This window comes from Paroedura picta, chromosome 15, assembly GCF_049243985.1.
Source record: "Paroedura picta isolate Pp20150507F chromosome 15, Ppicta_v3.0, whole genome shotgun sequence".
Taxonomy (NCBI): Eukaryota; Metazoa; Chordata; class Lepidosauria; order Squamata; family Gekkonidae; genus Paroedura; species Paroedura picta.
The window spans coordinates 29,330,859-29,353,464 of NC_135383.1; the positions used below are offsets into that span (position 1 = coordinate 29,330,859).

A 22,606-nucleotide genomic window follows, 5' to 3' on the forward strand; every position below is an offset into this window, starting at 1 on the left:
GACTGAGCACTGGGTCAAGAATCGCCTGCAAATGTTGCTGTCAGATACTGATAATTTTTTAAATAGCAAAGTAGCAAAATTTGCATGGCTAGCTTTAAGAACTAGGAAAGAATGGGTCACTCATGTATAGCCATAATATGTCCACAGAAATTATGTTTTTTGGTTAGTACAGTATTTGCTGGTGCATAAGACTACTTTTTACCCTTGAAAAATATGCCTCCAAGTGGGGGGGGGTCGTCTTATACGCCGGGTGCACTTCAGTTGGGATAGACATAGTTGCCCATAGTGGCCCATAATACTGAGTGGAAAATGTTGAGGGGTCATCTTATACGCCCAGTCGTCTTATACGCCGGCAAATACGGTAGTTTTTATCGTATGTCTCTTAATCTTGTCTTTTGTTTTTTATTTTAACAGCTTTGTTGTTGTTGTTAGGTGTGAAGTCGTGTCCGACCCATCGCGACCCCATGGACAATGATCCTCCAGGCCTTCCTGTCCACTACCATTCCCCGGAGTCCATTTAAGTTTGGGCCTACTGCTTCAGTGACTCCATCCAGCCACTTCATTCACTGTTGTCCCCTTCTTCTTTTGCTCTCAATCGCTCCCAGCATTAGGATCTTCTGCAGGGAGTCCTTCCTTCTCATGAGCTGGCCAAAGTATTTGAGTTTCACCTTCAGGATCTGGCCTTTTAAGGGGCAGTGAGGAATGATCTCCTCTAGGACTGACTGGTTGGTTCGCCTTGCAGTCCAAGGGACTCGCAAGAGTCTTCTCCAGCACCAGAGTCCAAAAGCCTCAATTCTTTGACACTTGGCCTTCCTTATGGTCCAACTTTCACAGCCATACATTGCAACTGGGAATACCATAGCCTTGACTAGACACACTTTTGTTGGCTGGGTGGTATCTCTGCTTTTTAGGATGCTGTCTAAATTTGCCATAGCTTTCCTCCCCAGGAGCAAGCGTCTTTTAATTTCTTTCCTGCAGTCCCCATCTGCAGTGATCTTGGAGCCCAGGAAAATAAAATCTGTCACTACCTCCATTTCTTCCCCATCTATTTGCCAGGAAAACTCTATGGACAGTTCTAAAAGGCAAAATTACATTACAGGAACTCGCTTCTTGACCTGCAAATAAGTTTCTCAAGAGACATATAAGATGTTCTGGTATTCCCATCTAAGAACTTGCCACAATTTCTTGTGCTCCACACAATCAAAGGCTTTAGCATAGTCAAAGAAGCAGAAGTAGATGTTCTTCTGGAACTCCCTAGCTTTCTCCATGATCCAGCGTATGTTGGAATTTGGTCTCTAGTTCCTCTGCCTCTTCGAAATCCTGCCTGTACTTCTGGAAGTCCACATATTGCTGGAGCCTGGCTTGTAGGATTTTGAGCATAACTTTGCTAGCATGAGAAATGAGTACAATGGTGCGGTAGTTTGAACATTCTTTGGCGTTGCCCTTCTTTGGGATTGGAATGTAAACTGACCTTTTCCAATCCTGTGGCCATTGTTGAGTTTTCCAAATTTGCTGGCATATTGAGTGTAGCACTTTTACTGCATCGTCTTTTAAGATTTTGAATAGTTCAACTGGAATGCTGTCACCACCACTAGCTTTATTGTAGTAAAGCTACAGGAAATGGCACATGAACAGGGAACTACTAACTTGCAAGGAAGTTCAAAAATCAAAACCATGGGGCACACAAAGGATGGATCGCAATGTCTCTACACTAATGCACAGAGTATGGGAAACAAGCAGGAGGAATCAGTAATCATATTAAAGGAAGGGGACTATTGGAACACTAGAATTGAGGGATACAATCTATTCAAAAAGGACAGAAAAGTAAAGAAGGGGGAGGAGTACCAATATATGTTAACAATCTTTAAACTTGTGAAGAAATACAGGTACCTGAGCAGGAAAGTTCAGTTGAGTGTTTTTCGGTAAACATAAAAGGAGTAGGAAAGGAGAATGGTATTAATGTGGGGGTCTGCTATAGACCACCAAGCCAGTCAGAAGTTTTGGATGAAATACTCCAAATTACACAATTCTCAAAGAGGGGGGAAATAGTGGTCATGGGCGACTTCAATATCTGCTGGAAGACCAACTCTGCTAAAAATACAAACTACTTTAATTTCTTAACTTGTCTTGCTGACAGCTTCATTTCCCAGAAAGTAGAGAGGGGAACCAGGGCTACGCTATTTTAGACTTGATTCTCATCAATAGAGAGGAGGTGGAAGTAGTGGACACTTGGTAGTAGCAACCATGTGATTTTGGAATTTGCAATTGTGGGAAAGAGAAAACCTTTACGTTGTCGGACATTTAGACTGGACTTCAGCAAAACAGATTTTAACAAACTTAAAGGAATGTTGGGTAGAGTCATAAAGACTTAAAGGAATGTTGGGTAGAGTCTCGTGGTCAGAGACTTAAAGGAGATGGGACACCAAGAGGCCTAGGAATTTCTTAAAATTGAACTACTGAAGGCTCAGTCACAAACAATTCCCGTGAGAAGACAAGATGGAAGAAGCCTAAGGAAGCCAAGGTGGCTCCCATAAGCAGTTGTCAAATGATTTGAGGAATAAAAAAAGAGTTATTTAGGAAATGGAAGGAAGGCCATATTACTGAGGATGAGTTTAAACAAATAAACAATAATTGCAGGAAGAGTGTTAGAAAAGCTAAAGCTCAAAATTAGGCTAGCAAGAAATCCTAAACATAGCAAAAAAGAGTTCTTTAGTTATATTTCAAGTAAGAAAAAGAATAGGGACAACGTAGAACCACTGAGAGGATAAGAAAGTGAAATTATACCAGATCCCCCTTGGCAGCCCTTCTAACCTCCTCTCCCTTTGGTGGTCAGGAGCAGACTGGCAGCCATTTCTCCAGATTGCCCCTGGCTGGATGGAATTTTGGTCTGTCCTGGTGAGGGGCCAATTGGAAGGCGCTTCGCGCCTTCCGATTGGCCCCTCTGCTTTTCAGTCGAGGGCCATGGGACCAATTGTTGCCCTTCCTCATCACGGACTGAGCCCAACCCAACACCCATTACTGTTTTATTAAGAGGGAAAAGATTATTACTAGAATTAAAGCCCATTTTATGGCGAGATAAAATGGGTGCTAAGCAAGAGTGGGCGGGGAAGTGCAGCCAGGAAAAGCGGGAGGGGGCTCGGCCATACCCCGGAGCACGTTCGGGGCTTCTCCCGGCCGGTCCTGCGACCGGAAGAAGCCGGAGGGGGTGCCATTGGAGGATGTGCGGGGGTTCTCACAGCAAAGCTTCACCTGGCTATCTCCTCCCACTGACCCCTGTGCTTTTTACTTAGATTGTAGAATTGTGTGGTCCCCTTTTGAAACCTGAGTCATCACCTTCCCCAGGGAGGGAGGGAATACTTGTGTTTTATATATGCAAACTTTGTGTGTAACTTCAGTTCTGCCTATGGTTTTGTTGGACGTCTACACTTTGTTCTGTCTACAGAATAAAGACACTTACTAAATAGAAGTTTACCTGTCTGGAAGTTGAGTACTCAGAATATACTTCGCATCCACTGAACCCGTTCTGCTATGCAGTCACCTTTGCTGACTCTCAAGCTCCTACCCACCATGCACACCCTCTGTCTTTTCCCACCTAGAGACAGCCCCCTCCCCCCAACAGCTGGTCAAACATGGGGATGCAATCAAGAGTCATGATTTTCATTTTCAGGACCCCCCCCCCAATAAAGTTCAGGGATTTGCAGATAAAGGACTATAAAACTTCTATAGGCTCTCAAACAATCATTGTGGATTGCTTTGTAGAAGTCAGTGACTTGAATGTCACTCACCTGTGGTGACTTGAGTGTTACCCACCTGTGGTGACATAGTAGCCCATATCTATGGATCACCTCAAAGCGCAGTTTCATGCAGATGTTACGGAGCATTTTCCCTACTGTGACTGAGGAAGTTTGACCAAATGCGCTTTCTTTTGCTTATTGCAGAATATGGTTTTTACCTTCAGCTTTTTCACTACTCACCAGATGGCAAAGCTTAAATACATATGTGTAGAATGGCATCTGGTATAGCAATGCACAACCGTTTCGCGTATACTGGGTATGTTTGCAATTTTTGTTATAAAAAATTAATATATTTTGTGTTTTCTTCCAAACAGATTTTCAAATTCTGTAATTTCATGTTTTTGTTCCCACAGGTACTCAAGGAACGTTACAGAGAGATAGGACAACCAACAAAATGGGGCATTCAGTAACCAATGCCATGGGATTAGGACTGTAGAAACCATAATCCAATGTTCTATTCCAAGTTATAAATTATGCATTTCAGATTGTTCATTCAGTAAAAATAGTATGTTTGATGGGAAAATATCAGCATATGTTTTCAATTCTCCTCAAACTTCACACCCCCTTCCCCAAAGCAGTCTCTCCCCTCTGGCTTAAAAATGTCCAGAAATTTTACATGACTAAACTAGACAGAAAAGATACAGTGCAACTACAGCTGATCTGAAATTGCCCAGTGCTATGCAACATAGCCAGAAAATCAGCATCCCAACTCAATTCAGGGAAAAAGTCTTCTATCCGTCCTAGCAGGCAGCATTATATTTTTGCCAAGGCAAGAGAGGTTTGTAAGAGCGTTTCACGCATCATTAAGCAAGAGCGAGCCAGCCACAAACTTAAGAGCTCCACACCCCATGCACGGCCTATCACCCTGCTTGTGCGGAGGGCCCCGCTGAGTTATAAAAAGACAAGGCAGGGCATTCCTTTCCTTAACAGAGGAGAATCAGCAAGCCTTGTGGGTGGGAATGCAGGACAGGGGCAAAACAGCTGCCCATTCAATTCAGGGAGCTGCTCACTCAAGAGCTTGCAGGAGTCAGGGAACCAGACACTGTCTTTGGAGACACTGAAGGTTGCAAGTTACTTCTTTGGGCACAGATTCTGAAAGCCTAGTAGTTCTCATCAAGTTGAGAGACTGGTGTTTGGACTGTACCACTTCCACCTGTATAGAGAAAAAGAAATCACATTATTCCCTTAACAGGGAAAACATGAACGCTATGCTAGAGCCCTTCTCTCTGACAAACTCATTTTCTACATGGAGGGAGCTTGTTTGGTATTGAGGAAGAATTGGATATGCAAAGTTTTTAAGTACATTCTAGACCCAGCTTCAGTCAGAACAACATTTACAAAAAAAACTACATAGTTGTAACCATTGGTGGTCATTTTTTGAGCATAACAAGAGTACAATTCTGCAGAGACCTGTTGCCATTCTGTTCTGACAGCAAGAAAATTCTTGAAAATTCTAAAATTCTTTTCCAAAACAGTGAAATGAACAAGGACTTGGTGACAGGGGAGGTGATGAGAGGAGAGTGAGATATCCATGACTGCAGGAATGCAAAGGAGAAGGAATGAGGACGGAGGCGAAAGGAGGCTGTACGTCACCTTTATCCTGTGTCTACTCTCTCAATGCCTGGGTTTCTTTATAAATGCATTGCTTGTACTAGTCCAGAGATTTTGATGGAGCCATGAGAATCAGCTACAGTGCCTCTCAATTCTGGATACAATGCTGACTCCTGGTTTCAAGCACTGGCTGTGTTTTGAAGCCTGTCTAATGTCACAGATTTCCCAAGACACCTGTAAAGGGGTAACAGGACAAAGTGTGGCTCTTCCTCAGCATTCCCATGACAAACAAACACTAGCAGATCCAGAAGGTTGGATAGGAAGTCTCTTCCTTCCAGCTAGGAGTCCCATCTCACCAAGAGCTCAATCACACAACCAAGTCTCAGCTGTTACCACAGAAATATCCTAAGATGGTAGTCAAGTAGCTTGGGCAACCCCCATAGGGCCACCAAGTACTTTCACTGAGGTTTGACTTCAGATCTAGCGTTTTGCCTTAAGAAATCGTTAATGCCCAATTAAGGCATACATGGTGTAAAGATGGTTTTTCTATGAAAAAAGCACAAGTTGCTTCTTACCCAATGAATGGACGACCTCCCAAATGTTCTATTGTTAACAATCTTCCTCAGGTCTTACAAACTTGGCTTCCTTGATTGAGTCCGCCCATCTCCTTTTGGGACTTCCTCTTTCCCTGCTGCCTTCAACTCTGCCTAGCATTATTGGCTCTTCCAGGGACTCTTGCGTTCTCACAATGTGACCAAAGCACACTAGCCTCAGTTGAGTCATTTTACCTTCTAGGGAGAGTTCAGGCTTGATTTTATCTAAAATCCATGGGTTTATCTTTTTGGTAGTCCATGCAATCTAAAACTCTCCTTCAACATCACCTTTCAATTTTCTTCCTGACAGATTCCTTAACTGTCCAGCTTTGACATCTATACATAGTAACCAGGAATCTGTCATGGACAATGACCTTGGTCACCAGTGTCACATTCTTACGCTTAAGAACTTTTTTCTAGCTTCTTCATGGCTGCCGTTGGTGGAGACAAAGAACAGAAGATTTCTTACTGTTGCAATTTCTTCATCATTGATCTTAAAGTTTTTGTTGTTATGTGCGAAGTCGTGTCCGACCCATCGCGACCCCATGGACAATGATCCTCCAAGCCTTCCTGTCCTCTACCATTCCCTGGAGTCCATTTAAGTTTGCACTTAAAGTTTTACAACCCCTCAATAATCATTACTTTTATTTTCTTGATGTTCAGCTGTAATCCTGCTTTGGCACTTTTTGCTTTAACCAGCAGAAGTTGTTTCCTTCATTTCAAATTCTCACTCTTTTTGGTCAGTAACTTCATCAGTGCAGAATTAGAAAGATGGCCAACACAGTAACAGGGATTGCTGCTGCCTGGACAGAGACACGGCCGCATGAAAAACAAAATTCACTGAAGGGCTGAGGAATTTTTCCATGCTAAAAATAGCCCAAGGACACATGTGCTGCCTTATAAGCCAACAGAAGCTAGAGATTCCAGAGGAGATAGGTCCTGAGTTAAGTTAAGGCAATGGGAACCACCATTTTAATCTCTGATCCTGAAGAGCCCCCTTCATCAACAATTTGGCTAGAAGGCAGGCTGAAACTCAAGGTACGACCCAGACCCAAAGCTAGACATGTTTGCGCTTTGAAAGGGCAAGAGATCTCCTAGTTAATCCTGCCCCCTGGAGTAACACTGGCACCCTTTTCATGCCACCCCAAGCACAGCTGCCCATCTTAATCGAATCATTTAAATTTCAACAGGCTTAGAAGGTGCAACTCTGCTTAAAAGGGCACAGTTAGGTGCTTTCCAACACTTAACAGCAATACAAGAAATGGCCATCTCTATGCAAGGGATGCAAACAAAGCTTCTTTCCCCTTCCCTTAGCCTAGTTTCACGCCTGCCTTTCTCCCCCATAACTGGCACTCAAGGCAGGTCTCTTGTCCAGTCCCAAACAAAAAGGACACTATGATTTTAATATCTATTCAGTATATTTTCATACTGGGTAAGGTCAGAGTAGCATACGTAATTCTCCCCTCTCCATTTTAGGCTTATCAACCTCTCCCCCATGAGGCTAAGAATTGACCTAAGTGAATATCATTGCTCAGTGGGGATTTGAACCCAGGCCCTAGAGCACCCACGGAGCATTCTAATACTTCTTGAGGCAGTCTGGTTAAGCCAGGCCAACACAGCTTTTGAACGGCCCAAGAGCCTTTGGCTTGAGTCCAGGCAAGACACGAGGACTTCCACATGACAGGACACTATCCTCCCACTTCCCTCCTCCCACCAGACCCCTTGACTTTCCGTTGGGGGGATGGGAACCTGGAATTTCAGGGGGCATTTTTGGACTGCAACAGGCGTGGAGGAACAGACTGCAAACAGAAAATCTTACACCTGTGGAAGCAACTAGTTGGAACGAGCCTCATAAAACAAGTAAAGTTTTTTGGGGTTGTTTTAAACTTACAATACGATCCAGCAGACGGAACAGAAAGTAATGCATGCAAAGCCAAGTGATAAAGCCACTAATAAAAATACATTTTATTTTTCTAGCAGACAACTCAATTTCAAAGTATGTTTAACAGTGTATTTCACAGCTGTGTCTGAAAGCAGCATTATTTGTGGACTTTGCCCTGCACTGCACAAATAAAGCACTCCAGCATTAAAACAAACACAGGCAATGAAACTGGAAAGCCAAGGGAGAATAGCAAACAAAAGGTGATTTGCCCCAGCAACTGAGGAAGCTTGGCTTGAGAACGAAGCTCATTTCAGTAGAAAGCTTCCTTGAATTAAGACTTGCAATTAAAGTACTCAGCACAATTACCGTATTTGTCGGCGTATAAGACGACTGGGCGTATAACACGACCCCCCAACATTTCCACTCAAAATACAGTACTATGGGCAACTATGTCTATCCCAACTGAAGTGCACCCGGCGTATAAGATGACCCCCCCACTTGGAGGCATGTTTTTCAGGGGGGGAAAGTAGTCTTATACGCCAGCAAATACTGTAAGTACAATTCACTCTGCCGGGTGAACACGTGTGTCCCATCACAAGGTGACTTGACTGGGGCAGTCTGCCACAAAATATGCCTGGAAGGGAGGGCTGCCAACTTGCATGGACGGAGAACCTGAGATCTAGGGGGTGAAAGAAGGCCCTTGGTCCAATCTTAAGTGGGCCTGCACTACTGGGCCAAGCCCAGTACAAGTTACAGGAAACTCTACTCCCCACCCCCTCATAGCTGCCACTAGCTTTCTTGAATGTCTCCTTAATCAGGATTGTAAGAGCTTATGGGGTCTGATTCAGTCTTCAAAGCCTTACAAGAACACCATGGAGAACTCACATTCAACCTGTTTTCCAGCAGCTGCACTGCTTGCCAATTGTGTTCTGAATCAAGTTTAAGGTCTTCAGGGGCTAATGCAATCTGGGATTGCTGTGCCTGAGGGACCGCCTCTCCATATACACCACCCGAAAAGCACTCCATTCAGCAATCTGCAATCTGTTGACAATCCCCAGCTCTAAAGGGGTGTGTCTGGTCTTGTGATTTATTGATGTTTTAATTTTTAACTTGCACATATTATTGTAATAATATTTGCATTTTAAAATTAATCTTTTATGCTCAACCTTGGTCTTGATCAGACTGGTGGAAAGACCTTGTTGGCAGAAAACACAGGCCCTCCTGGAACTTACAAAGTTCAGTAGGTCCTGCAAGATGGCGCTCTTCCACCAGGCATCTGGTTGAGCTCCAAGGATGCATCTCTAACATCTAAATGCCCCCCACCCACCCTACATCTAGGGTTACTGCCCAGTTGCAAGCCCCCCATCTTGACCCAGGACATACAGTAGGACTTTTAGTTGGCATGCCTGGCTTGTAAGGTGGTTTATGGGATGGAGCAATTACAGCAAGAATTTTAATATTGGTTCAGCTTAAATCTTATTTTATTTGAATCTGTATTCCACATGTTTTATACCCTGATGTAAGCTGCTCTGAGACTATTTTGGGAGAGAAGCAGCCTAGAAATCCAATAATACTTAAATAAGTAAAGGGGGGCCTGCATGCCTTCACGAGTCTCACACTGGCTTTATAATTGTCAGAGGCCATGACAATCAAGGACAGAACATTAACAATTACTGCAGTCATGTCCCATGCTGCAGCTCTGAATTAAGAGCTGTGGAAAAGTGGGCTGCCCAGTGGCTCAGAGACAGAGCACTCAGAGCCCCTGGACTGGACTGCACCACTTTCCTAAGACGGCCTCAGGTGAGCCTGCACAGTCGCCATGCCATCTGCAGTCTGTTCAACACGAACACTGGCCTACCTGACAAGATTGGTGTGAGGACGTTATGTGATACATTTGGGACATACAAACACGCTCGTTTCCACTTACATGTCCATACAGCCTGCTCACAATAAAAAAGAGAAAAATCTTAACGCAAACAAAAGGGCAGAAACCAAAAAAGGTTAACAAGACGGGAAATGTCTCTAGGCCTCATAAAGTTGCATGATAGAGTTTCTAAAATGCAACAGTTATTAAAATACCAGTATTTGTTAATAACTAGCAGACAAGCCTGTTGTACCTCTAAATACAACAGGTGCTAGGTCACCCTAGCCGCAGCTCACCTGCCTCAGGCAGGCCAGCCAAGGCCTGGAGAGGCCTCGTTGGGCCTTTACAGGGCAGGAGGGAAGCACTGGGGGGCAGCCCGCTACTCCACCTGCTGCTCTGGCAGCTACACCAAGGCCTGGCAAGGCTGCGGCTGGAGGTGTTTGGGGAGGCGGGAGTGCTGGCATGGGCTACCTCCCCCCTGCCCACCGGCCCACAGTCCCAGGCCCTCTGCCCTCCCTCTCAGCTCCTGCTTACCTGGCTACAACTTCTTCTAAATGGAAGACGCTGGAGGGGGATGTGACTACGGGTGGGACATCCTTCCTGATTGGCCTTTCATTGGATGGACAGCCAATCAGGAATGGGGCATCTGGGATAGCTGACCTGACTGGTAACCAATGGTAGGCAGTGAATCCCAGCTCCTCCCAGCACCCCTTACTGGTTTTATTAAGGTTACAGATTAATAATACAATATAAATTAAAAACACCCACAGGCTTTGTACGTATACATAGCCTCAGATAAAATCGAATCCTATGAATGAGCCAGTGCCTCAATGCTGCGGACCAAACGCGTTTTGGCACCGGTGCCTTTATCAATGGTCTGGCATATAATTACACTATACAAGAAGAGTTTAACGAATCCTGATAAAATTCTTGGTTGCTGAAATTATGTTTGGTTAGTGGCACTGAAGCTTTATAGGATTGGATTTCGTCTGTGACTAGGTACAAAGCCTCTGGATGTTTTGAAATTATATTGTGTTATTAATAAAAATAAATAATGGCAATTTTATCACTGCATTATGTTTTAGAAACTCTATGGTTCTCCCTCATGAGGCCCAGAGACATTTCCCTTTTGCTAACCTCTTTCTGTTCCTGCATTCAGCCTGCCCACCATGGAGGTCAAGGCATCTCCGCAAACACCATGTGGGGCTAAGAGCGTGACTGGTTCCAGTGGGCTTCATAGGTGAGTGGAAAGCTGAGAACTGGAACCTGGCTGCACCTCCACTGCTCGGAAGGAAACTGGCCATTTCTAAAAGGGAAAAAGACTCATGAAAAAGGGGAAAGAACTCCTCAGGGGAGACCCAGAGAAGGAGCAGAGATAGAAATTTGTTGGGAAGCAATTCAAGGTATCATGTTTATTTCCTTCATACCCCCACCAAATGCTGGGCCTGAAGCAGCCATCCTCCTCTCCTTTATTTAGCCTCTCAATCACCCAGTGAGATCTGAGGCTGGGAGCATGACAAACCCAAGCTCAACCAGGGCCAAACCTGAATCTACCAGATCTCCAGCAGAGATCTCCAACGCTAACCAAAACAATGCATTGACCATATGCACACAACTCATGATTCAATGGCATATCAGTGCCTCAAAAAGTTTCTGGCAGAATTCTACAGGCAACTTTTCTTAACGGACACCAAAGAGACAGCCACAGTCAGGCAAGCTGAGATGTCTCTCCATGACCCCATCTGCTCCTGTAGGGCCAAGGGCACCAAGCAAACACCATCACAGTGAAACGGTATGGAAGTCATAGAATCAGAGTTGCAAAGCCATCTATTCCAACCCCCTGCTCAATGCAGGATCAACCCTAACCATCATAAAGCATCCAAGAAAAGTGTGCATCCAGCCTTTGCTTGAAGACTGCCAGTGAGGGGGAGTTCAACACCTCCTTAGGCAGCCTATTCCACTGCTGAACTACTCTGACTGTGAAAAATTTTTTCCTGATATCTAGCCTATATTGTTGTACTTGTAGTTTAAACCCATTACTGCGTGTCCTCTCCTCTGCAGCCAGCAGAAACAGCATCCTGCCCTTCTCCAAGTGACAACCTTTCAAATACTTAAAAAGGGCTATTATGTCCCCTCTCAACTTCCTTTTCTCCAGGCTGAACATTCCCAAGTCCCTCAACCTATCTTCATAGGGCTTGGTCCCTTGGCCCCAGATCATCTTCGTCGCTCTCCTCTGTACCCTTTCAATTTTATCTACGTCCTTCTTGAAGTGAGGCCTCCAGAACTGCACACAGTCCTCCAGGAGTGATCTGACCAGTGCCGTACACAATGGGACTATGACATCTTGTGATTTGGATGTAATGCTCCTGTTGATACAGCCCAAAATGGCATTAGCCTTTTTTACCGCTGCATCACACTGCCTGCTCATGTTTAGTTTACAATCCACAAGTACCCCAAGGTCTCGTTCACACACAGTGTTACCTAGAAGCGTATCCCCAATCCAGTAGGCATGCTTTTCATTTTTCTGACCCAGATGCAGAACTTTACACTTATCTTTATTAAATTGCATCTTGTTCTCATTTGCCCATTGTTCCATTGTGTTCAGATCTCGTTGAACTCTGTCTCTATCTTCCGGAGTATTTGCCAGTCCTCCCAATTTGGTGTCATCTGCAAACCTGATGAGTAGTTCCTCCACCCCCTCATCTAGTCTAGATCATTAATAAATACATTAAAAAGTACCGGGCCGAGCACCGAGCCCTGAGGTACCCCGCTACTCACCTCTCTCCAGTCTGATGAAACACCATTGACAACAACTCTTTGAGTGCAGTTCTCTAACCAATGCCCTATCCACCTGACTATCTGAAAATCCAGATTGCAGTCCTTCAACTTATCCATCAGAACATCATGGGGAACCTTTTCAAAAGCTTTACTAAAATCCAAGTAAATGACATCAACCGAATCTCCACGATCCAGCAAACCTGTTACTTGGTCAAAAAAAGGAAACCAGGTTGGTCTTGCATGACCTGTTGGAGACAAATCCATGCTGACTTCCTTGGATCACCAAATTTTCCTCCAGATGTTTGCAGATCGCTCCCTTTAATATCTGCTCCATTATCTTCCCCACAACAGAGGTCAGACTCACTGGTCTGTAGTTTCCCGGGTCATCCTTCCTCCCTTTTTTGAATATTGGAATAACGTTTGCTCTTTTCCAGTCCTCCGGGACATCTCCAGTCCTTAAAGAGGTTCCGAAGATGATGGACAAGGGCTGTGCAAGTTCTCTGGAAAGTTCTTTGAGTACTCTCAGGTGCATTTCATCCGGACCAGGGGATTTGAACTCATCCAGTACAGCTAAATGCCTCTCGACAACCTTTTTATCCATGTTAACCTGCCACCCAGACACTATCCTTTGGCTATGGCCATCTCTAGATGAGCCTAAGCCCTTTGACCTGTGGGGAAAAAACAGATGTAAAATAGGCACTAAAGCCTTTCTGCTTTCTCTGCATCTTCCGTTAGAGTTTGTCCATCTGCACCCAACAGTGGGCCTATTACCTCCTTTACGTTTGCTCCTCACATAACTGAAAATTTTTTTCTTGTTACAATGGGCTTCCCTGGCCAATCTTAGCTCACTCTCAGCTTTGGCCTTTCTGATGATTGATCTACAGTGCCTAGTAACCTGTAGGTACTCTTCTTTAGAGCTCTGTCCTTCCCTCCATTTCCTGAATATTTTCCTTTTCTTTCTTAGTTCCTCTAGAAGTTCCCTGTTCATCCAAATAGGCTTCTTAGAGCTCCTGCAGTGTTTTCGTCTTTCTGGGATAGTCATTGATCGAGCATGCAATAGCTCTTGTTTGAGTAGCACCCATCTTTCACATGCTCCCTTCCCTTCCAGCTACAAGCTTCCTTGGTTCCCCATCTCAAAAAGAATTCTATGAGGACATGGTCACTTCCCCCTAGGGTCCCCACCTCCTTCACCTCATCCACCAACTCTTGCCTGTTGGTCAGTATTAAGTCCAGTATGGCTGAACCTCTTGTGGGTTCATCTACCATTTGATAAATGAAATTGTCAGCCAGGCAGGTCAGAAAGTTGCATGACTGAGGACGCTTCGCAGAGTTTATTTCCCAGCACACATCTGGGAAATTGAAATCACCCATGATGACAAGGTCCTGCCGCTTGGATATTTTCTCAAGCTGCACAAGTGCAGCATTCACATTCTCTCGTTGGTCAGGCGGTCGGTAGCAGACACCAACCACTGCACTGTTTGTTTTCCCCTCGCTTATTTTCACCCTGATGCTTTCCACTGTAGATATGCTCTCCTTCACTAGAATTTCCTGACAGGAAAGCCCTTTCCCTCACATACAGTGCCACTCCTCCACCTCTTCGATCTATTCTGTTTTTTCTGAACAGTTCATATCCATCCACCATTACATTCCAGTCATGAGAATCATTCCACCAAGTTTCTGTGATGCCTACTAGATCATACCTTTCCATCAGCATGAGAAGTTCCAGCTCTTCCTTTTTATTGACCATGCTTCGGGCGTTAGTATAAAGACATCTGAATCCTTTTACTTTTGGTTCCCTATGAGCTGGCCTTGCCGGTTGGGCTGCCCCCGATCATTCTCCTTCCTTACACTCCCTATGTTGATCGTCTCCTTCCCCTTGTGGCTTCAGTTTAAAGCTCTCCTGATGAATCTCCCCAGGTTCCTGCCAAACACATTCTTCCCCAGCTTCAATAAGTGCTGTCCATCAGGTGCTAGTAGGCCTTCCTCAAGAAAGCCTATCCCATGGTCCCAGAAACCAAATCTCTTCTGCCAGCACCAACTACGCAGCCACTGATTCACCTCCATTATCTTCCTCTCCCGACGCATTCCTCTTCCCTTGACAGGCAGGATTGAAGAGAATACCACTTGAGCCCCCATTTGCTTGAGCTTCCTCCCCAGATCTTTAGTCTTTTTTAATAGGAGCGATGGTATTCAGGGACATGTCACTCGTTCCCACATGGACCATCACAAATGGGCAGCGATCTGTAGATTTGAGGAGTTTGGGCAGCCGTTCTGAAACTTCTTTAATTTTCGCCCCTGGCAAGCAACATACCTTTCGGGTTAGGGGGTCGGGCCCAGCCACATGGCGATCCATTCCTCTTAGCAGGGAGTCTCCAATTACCAGTACTCTCCTCACCAATCCAAAAGGACAGCTAGCAGGTAATCCAATTAAGCGGCAGTTATGGCTCACACAGCTGAGGATTATTTCAAGCTCCAACGCAGAGTTCTTTAAAACTGGCTCCATTCACTCAACACAAGATAGAGCACTTGGAGAGTGGAGGCCTTGAACATGCAAACAGACCTTCGAGTCCACCACTAAAGGGAGCTCACAGAGCCACCAGAGAGGAAACGGCACTCTTCTCTGGCCTGTCTTCTAGGAACCAATATTTGAAGACCCACTGCTTCTGAACACGGAAGTTATATTACACCATGAGGGCCAACAGAATCAAATTTCGCCCCGTCCTCCTTCCAAGGGTACACACATGCTCATAACAATCTTGCAAGGGAGGCCATGCTAAGTCACAGCAAGTGCAGATTGAATGCCACACTGCCAGCCTGAGACTGGCTGGGAGGGCAGCAACAACTGTGTTCAACTGGGCCGTGGCTGTGAGAGTCTTCCACAAACTCCACTTACTTTGGCTTGCAGAGTCCTGATCCACTGGAGGGCCACCATCTCCCCCCTCCCAAGTGTTGCCCTAGTCTGCAGACGTCATCCTCCCCCCCCCCCAGAGCCCAATATTGGCACCTCTAGGGATGGATGCCACCAATACCCTGGGACTTCATCTAAGGATTCTGAACAGCAACTTCCTTAAAGGGTTTATTAAAAGAATACTCCCTACTACCTCAGGCCTCTCAAAAACTGAGTATATGATCTTTTTATTGTCTGATATCGATGCCTACGTTACCAACAGAGTTGCACTGTTTGCTCTCGCAGCCAGGAAAAACAGGTCCAAATTGTGCAATTAGGATTAAAACCCTAATCATTATGGTTCTTTTTATCTGTGTAACTTTTTATTACTTTTACTACTCCCTGTGATTTTATCAGTTTGATGTCTTAATTTTAACTGACTTTTGTACCGTATAGTCAACTTGCTGGAAATGGTCAATGGCCGACTAATAAACTAAATCTGAATCTGAAACTTCCTTAAAGGAGACTGAGAATCATCTTGAGAGAACCTTCTCAATTGGAAGAAAATGGGCTCTTGCAAACTTCGTAGCTTGCCCATACCCATTTCCAGGAAGACAAACGAAGCTTAGGACACAAAAAAACAGCAGGATTGTAATTCGAAGCCATGGCTGCACAATTCATCTGCCGATCATAACCACTGGAGCAGATCAGTGGAGCTTGGCCATCAAAGGCGGGGATTAAGGGATTCCCTTTCAGGAAAGGGTGCACAGAAGCAGACAGACAAATAACTTTTCAGGCTCTTTCCAAAGCAGAATCCAAAGTGGAATTTTAGAGGCAGATCTCCCTGACCTCTCAAGGTATGCATATCCCCATGTGCCAGTCACATTCTGCATTTCCACATGTCACTGGCAAAGGATGAGGCAGCACTGCCCCATACAAGGGACAGAAGCATTTGGTTGCCATTTCAAGAATGGCAGGTGAAAGAAGATCTTAATTTAGTGAGCCTCAACACCAGTTATTGCACACCCTAGGAAGAAGACGGGGGAACAGAGAAGAGAAGCAGAGGATCATGTTTTTACTTGCCTATAAGGAACAGTCTTCAGAGGCTGACTAAAGCTTTTTTGTTGTGCCAACTGCTGCCATCTTCCAGTGATACCTGATGTTACACCTGAGGTACCATAACGCCTGCCAATGTGTTTTCAGGCACTCACTCGCTTCTTAAGACTTGTGATCAAATCCAAAGCACTTTTAACACAAGGGAGATAAAAACAGGAGCTCCAGGTAGTTCCTTACAGCTGACGGAGTAACAAATTGCTTAGCCCTTCCCAGGCAAGAGCATCACAGCCATGTGTCCTTGGTTCATCCATTCAGTCTGTTCAGGTAGCTCTATGCTTTGTGGCTGTTCCGGAAATGAAGTTTCCACTTGCTCTGGAAACTGAAACCCAATAGCCCCTTCTCTCCGAAATGATACCACTGATATGAGCTTCTCTTCCACTTTGTCAGGATCCTGGGAAAGCAGACCGCAGAAAAATCCCTTTTTAAGACAGAACCACAACTTCATTTAGCCTAAAAGTAGTACAGTCTTTATTGGGAATTACAGCAGAGAAAGCATCTTCAGGAGGTACATAGAACAGGGTAACTGGCAAAGATGGGGAACAATGGGGTAAAAGGGGTTATATAGGCCTGGGGTCCCATCCCTAACTAAACATGGGGAAGCTGGTTCCCACAAGTTGCCCCTTTCATCTATAAGGGCGCGAAAACCCAGAGATTAATTGTCTAGTTCCGAGGTTCTTACACAGCTGCGAGTTTGCTGGGAGTTGGGGGCTTTCTCATTTTCCAAGGTTATTGATAAGCATGACACTAGCTGGGGGGGAGTTTCAAAGGGATGCCTCAAGGCAACAACAGAACACAGGAATCAAAGAGCTAAGCAGGAAAGGAACTCAAGCTCCAGGGGAAAACAGAAGATGGCCTAACACACTTCTCGGGGACAGCAGGCAAAACTAGGCATCTGCCAGGAAGTCCCACTCAAAAATAGCCCCGCCAACCGAGAAGACTTCATGGTTTCAACCTCCCCAATGTAGGGAGTGGCCCTGCAACCTTCAGCAGGCACTCTGGAGTGGTGCTTACTACCTCCCAAAAGTTTGGGGACAACTTGCTAGTCATCTTTACCTTCCAGGAGTCCAAGGTGGCACTACATGGTGATTCTCTATAATGTAAAGCTCAAAGCATGACCAATCTAAGGACATGCCAAGAACTTCACAACTGGGGTCGGGATTTGAACCTGGATCTCCCAGCTCCAATACTGTACCACTGCATCACATGTTTCATTCTCCAGTGACATCCTGAGCTAAGAAAACTCTTGGGAGGAACAGCAACTCCAGAACGATGATAATCATGACATCTTCTCATGTTTTGCGATGTGCAATAGGAAAGGGAAGTGTTCCGGAAGGGCAGCTTGACACTCTGCATCAGATCTTATGGGCAATTTTAAAGAGCATCTAGAAAAACACTGCTTTGCTCCAAACAAGAGACACGTGTGCAGCCGAGACCACTAAGTCAGCTTATTCTCCACTCATGCAAGGACCCCATGCGCCTAGTGGCTTCTAGAAGAAGAGTTGGTTCTTATATGCCTCAAAATTTACTCAACTTAGTAGCCAGGTTTGAGGTTGTTGATAGCTTGTTAAGTGACCACTGCCCACTGAGACTAACACTTAAAACTACTTGCAGTAACTTCTTGAAACCGGTTTCTGAACTAGCATTTGATACTTTACCATGTTCTAGGAGACTCAAATGGTCCCACCAGCTTCAATCCAAATTCTTCCAATTTTTTGCAAGCCCAGAAATGGAATCTTTGAGGCATGCTATCCTTCAGTCAGATAATGATGCTATCCAAATCTGGGAAGCCATTACTACTCTCCTAAAACAGTTTCTTGTTAATAACAGACCAATCAAACCTTCATCATATTCAAATAACGGTTGGTTTGACCAAGAGTATAAAACTCTCAAAAATATATATAACCCACACAATGAGCAAAGCAACGAGTTCTGGATGCCCCAATTTTTGTATTTAAGAGCGCAATATAAAAAAATAATTAAACAAAAAAAAACTTGAACATGCCAAATCCTTATGGAAAGTTCTGGCCATTTCTGAGAAAAATGACACACGCTTTTGGGCACTCATCCCAAACCGTTTAAACACCTGGTCCCATCACCTGGAGGCTCAAATACCAGCTAAAGATTGGGCCTTGCATTTTAGCAAGGTCTTTGGAGCCCAATTGGCCTCACCCCCAACAGCCATGTCACATTTACAACAGATCCCTTCTGATCTAACAGATCTTCCAGTTTGGCCCACAGTTTCAGAGGCTGAAATCAAAGGCCTGATCTCCTCACTGACATCTGGTAAGTCCCCAGGTGAAGACCCGATCCCTGCAGATCTTTATAAAGCCTTTCCATCAAGGTGGTCTCCTTTACTAGCAAAAACCTTTTCGCAAATTAACAACACAGGCCAAATCCTCCCTGGATGGAAACTTAGCATTGTCATGCCCATTTACAAAAAAGGGGACAAATCAGCTCCAAATAACTACAGGCCTATTAGTCTGTTGGATACAGCAGAAAAACTGTACAGCAAGTACTTTAACATTTACTTAACCAATATGCCTCAAAGGGGCTTCCAGTCACCTTCCCTTTCCTCTCCCCATAACAGACACTCTGTGAGGTCACTGGGGGTGAGACAGCCCTGATATCACTGCCTGGTGAGAACAGCTTTATCAGTGTCGTGGCGAGCCCAAGGTCACCCAGCTGGCTGCATGTGGGGGAATGCAAAATCTAACCCGGCTCGCCAGATTAGACGTCCACACTCCTAACCACTACACCAAACTGCAACCAAACAGAAGAACGTTAACGCTGATTTGAGTGGAGCTACATTTTTTTTGTTTTTTTTAAATGCACCAAGTCAGTGCTCAGGAACACGTGCTAGATGCCCACTTGCAGAACCTGAAATCTGGCCTCACGTGGGTTTCTGTTCGTTCTGTTACATTCTGCTTTCCCTGCCAGGTAGGCACCTACCCCACAGGAGGCTTTTGCACGAGTGATGCCTCTCAGTGGAACAAAACAAAAGCAGAGTCCAGTGGCACCTTGAGCCTCATAGTGGGACATATACTACAAAGCTCCTTCGACACAGGCCTGTGCAAATGCTGCCACTGCATAGGGGAGGGGAAAATAGCTGAGGAAGCAGCCCGAGACAAAGTCTATTCTGGCATGAAACCCAGGTGATTTAAGGGGGCTTCTAACTTGGAAAGCACCTTTGGGATAGCAGCCATACTACAGTAGCTGTTACAGAATTTGGCTCCCTCAAAAAACGCAGCTTCTGTTTGTAGGCAAAAAAGCCAAGTTTCTAACCCTCACTGCAGCCAAGGTAGGCCAAAGTCACCAAAGAATTCACAAGCAAGTTTCCTATTTGGGGGAAGGGTGCATCCTCGTATCTCTTCCAGCAAAAGAACAAATTTAGAGTCCAGTGGTACCTTTAAGATAACTACATTTTATTCAAGGTATGAACCTTTAATTTATTCAAAGTGTGCACGCACACTTCCTCGGATACAGTGCCATGGATGCATACAGACAGGTCACAGAACTGGAGCCCGAGTTGCTTTGCTCTAGCCTCACACGGGACTAGTGTCAGCCAAGGCTTTCACCTAGAACACACGAAAGCTGCCTTTTCCTAGGAAATCTGCCAGGCTGCCAGCTCCCACACAAGAGATTTCCTCACCCATGGCCATTCTAGCTCAAACCTCCTGCATACTCAGAGTTAATCTCTATCCGGGTCCTGCTTGAGAAGGAAATGAGCCACACCCCAGAGAGGTGACCTTGCCTGGATCAGATGCAGGGGAGGGGGGGGGGGAGCCTAAGAATAAGCACCAAAGAAGAGCACCTGTCGAAGCAGCCTGTTTGGTGGCCAGAGCTGAGGATCTGTTGAGTGGCAGGGAAGACACACCTCCAGGAAACCACGGCAAGGGGAGTGGGGGAATCAAGGTCAATTCTCCTTGAAGGCAGTCTGCTTTGAGAGTAAAGCTAGGCGAGTGTGGCAGGACCTCCTGCACTACTTCAGAGTCTCTCCACCCTCTCTGCTTGCCCCCCCCCCAACTTCTTACAGTCCCTTGTGAGGGGAATAGGATCTCCAATGTTTACAATTTTGGACCACACTGAACACACTGTGAAGACTTTTTGCAAACTGGGAACCCAACTACTGTGTCTAATGTACAGTGGCTGGAATCCCACTAAGCCATTTTTCTGTCACTTACTGAGTCATGTTTCTGTTCTGCTTCAGTTGTGTTTTTTGAATTCTGGTTGATACTACAACAACTCTAATCCTATGGCATTGCTTACCCACCCTGTGAGTTACATTGATTCATCCTGTGTCATCTGCATGTCATTTATTACTATTGCTGATGCAACAATAAATGCAGCTTTAAATAGTGTTAAAATGTTTTAATTATGTTAAAAATTATGTATAAATTGATTGTATTGTTTACGAATTTATTGTGTAAACCCCCCCCCCGGGGACAGGGGCAGTCTATAAACCTGCCTTGAATCCAAGTGATAATCAGTCAACAACATCAGCAGGGCCCCCCCCCCAAGAAATACACCAAGATTCCTGGACCTGGTGTATTATTATTGTTTAATATATTATACAGTTACTTTTTTATCAGTTAATAATATTAATGTTATAATTAGTTATATGTAACGTTTCATGTATAGTTTCTTCAGTTCCCATGTAAACCGCTCTGAGTCTTCGAGGAGGGCCGTATATAAATATAAATAAATAAATAAAGATGTAGTTATGAACTTCCTGCATTCTGAGGGGGCTGGACTAGATGACCCTGGAGGTACCTTCTAACTCTACAATTCTATGATTATCATAGTCAGTGACAAATGATATAAACATATCTCATGTCGAATGGTTAGATTTGTTATGTACTTTCAAATAGTATCAACCCTGACTCTGTCAAAGCTATTAAAGAAGAATTAAGGTGCCACTTCCAGCACTATAACCCAGTATAGGCACATTTTAAAGGTCTTGGGGCACAGCAGCTCTGGGAATCCCCAAGTCCAAATCCTACCCACCTGCACTGCAAGGATAATCCTGTCCTACTCCACAAGGTTGTTGTAAGTATGCAAACCAGCACTTAAAGCATTGCCAAGTGTTTTCCGCATACAGTAAACGCTATGTAGACCTTTTAGTTCATTTAACATGGTCTTAGATCAGAATGCAAAAGATAAAAAACACTCCTTATTCTCATTAATTCCCACTTTTCCGCCATCACTTAAATGGCTCTCAAATCCTGAACTCAACTCCAAAACAACAGAAGCATTCGGACCCCAACAGCCCGAGACATCCCTCGCTTTTCCGCTAGAGCACTAGCTGCTGAGGGGCCCCGCTAGCCTCGGCCGGTCCCTGGGCCCCGCGGAGCCCCCACGGCGGCCTCTCGAGCAGCCAGGCCCGCCGGCTGAGAGGCCCCGACACGCCCCGCCGCCCTTCGGGAGAGGCCGACCCAGCAGGGGCGTCGTTACCGCGCGCCAGAGCCCCCCCCACCCCCAGCGAGGCGGGCCCAGAGGGGGAGGCCGCGAGGCCTGAGGACTAGCGCCCTGCCGCCACTCACGCTGCGTCCGGTGCCGGTGCTGGTGCTGCCTGCGGGCCTCCTCCGCCGCCGCCACCGCCACGTGCCTGCCGCGCGCCCGCCCGGGCCTTCCGCCGCGCGGAGACATTCGCCAGATATACGCCGCGTCCCCCTCGCCCCGCCCCTCCCTCCCTCGCGAGACCGCTCGGCTCGAAGCCACGCCCTTTTCTCGCGGCCTCCGCCGGCGGCCGAGTCAGAGGGCAAGGAGCGCAGTGGCGAAGCAGGGACGCATGCGCAACGCGCGCCGGCCTCCTTCTGCGCCTGCTCGCGGGACGTCCCCGGTAGGGCCTCTGGGCCCGCGCTGACAATCCCCCCAAAAGCCGGAATCTGAGCCGCCTTCCAGCACTGCGGATACTGTCAGCTACTGGTCCACTCGCTTTAACATATTTTAACTGGTTTTGAGTAAATCACTTGTTAATGAAACAACAACAACAAGCCTGTAATAGCACATAAAAGTACAATATAAGGAGGATCCACTGCTAGTGAGAACAAAGGCAGAGATCATGCAGGCTTTAGGGTAAGACACGATACATTCACGATTTCTCATTTAATGATTATCGGATGTTCTGCTTTTTAGGAATTG

The 22,606-nt window shown here is 45.6% G+C and overlaps 1 protein-coding gene across 1 annotated transcript in view; it reads right to left on the reverse strand.

The window, feature by feature from the left end:
- Positions 1 to 22,145, reverse strand: part of AKAP1 (A-kinase anchoring protein 1) — a 103,999-nt gene extending 81,854 nt beyond the window's left edge. Inside the window, exon 1 of the mRNA XM_077311130.1 lies at positions 22,006 to 22,145. The gene's annotated coding sequence lies outside the window, so the exon portion shown is untranslated. The remainder of the gene's footprint in view (positions 1 to 22,005) is intronic.
- Positions 22,146 to 22,606: the final 461 nt, after the last annotated feature.